Genomic DNA, 1158 nt, shown 5'->3' with positions numbered 1-1158 from the left:
TAAGGAAATACACTCGGAAAGGTTGTGAGTTTGCGAAACCCGTCGCGGGTACCAACTCAGCCCCTTCACCCATTGTGAACATCATCGCCACTGTCGGAGGTCAATCGTGGTTCCGTCCTAATAGCTTCAACAAGTATAACCCGTAAAAACAAAGTTTTTCACTATAAATCCTTTATGTGCGTGGCGGCTAGAGTCCTCTCGTCCTCTGGCTTGAGATGGCTGCCACCTATGGGTCAGATGATTGTCTGCCAGTATTAAACAATTGGTAATTAAATATTTAATTTGTTTTCCCTAAAAAGTGTAAAATTTTGGAAAAAAATGTTCACGAACATTAATTGTCACGCACAACGAGTCTGTGTGCAAAATGTCAGCTCGATTGGATCACGGGAAGTGGGTTAAAAAACGACCGAAAGGTTTGCACGGTCGTAAGCGCGCAAGCAAGTGAACTTAATATAAAGAATTTAAAAAGCCGAAGAGTCTTTGCCAACATTGTCAACGTGCGCCCGCAATCTTCTACAGGTGCAGGTCTCCAGAGGCCGGAGGCAGCACGTTCTCCTGTGCTGCTGCTGTTGCAAAGTCTCAGAAGTGTTCACTTGTTTTTGAAGCACTCCCCCCCCCCTGTATTCACAACAGCATAAGAGAGACGGGGGAGGATGACTGTGCGTGTGCATGCACGCTAATGAGTGGCAAACTTTCACGCGACTGGCAACAAACCAGGACTTGCCAAGTCACGTTTCTGCGAAGACTTGGAGATATCCCACGGGAGCTGACCTCCATAAGAGGATGATCTTGGTGGCAAACTCGCGTCGTAAAGAATTACAAATGATAACCGTGGCAATCTAGTGATATCAATTTAATGAAATGAAATGCATCAATGCAGGGATATTACATCAAAGCAAGGACGGGTGGCAACCTCGCGTCTTAAAACAAAAATACTGTAAAAATCACACTCGTTTTGAAAATATAGTGGCGTCACTTAAATGAAACTCGATATGACGTCAGCGCGGGGGAGTCGTGACATCGGTTCACGGTGACCTTTGCGTCTTTGTTCGTTTTGCTCACTAGACGGGATTCGAAGCCGTGTCCTTCACGTGTCAAGGGTGACCCACCCTTCCTGTCCTGTCCCCTCGGCAATGCCGCCTCCACAGGGACAACCAA

Source organism: Lethenteron reissneri, unplaced genomic scaffold (assembly GCF_015708825.2).
Source record: "Lethenteron reissneri isolate LAM-NWPU_2019-01 unplaced genomic scaffold, ASM1570882v1 scaffold_1608, whole genome shotgun sequence".
Classification (NCBI taxonomy): Eukaryota; Metazoa; Chordata; class Hyperoartia; order Petromyzontiformes; family Petromyzontidae; genus Lethenteron; species Lethenteron reissneri.
This window is presented reverse-complemented; position numbering follows the sequence as displayed.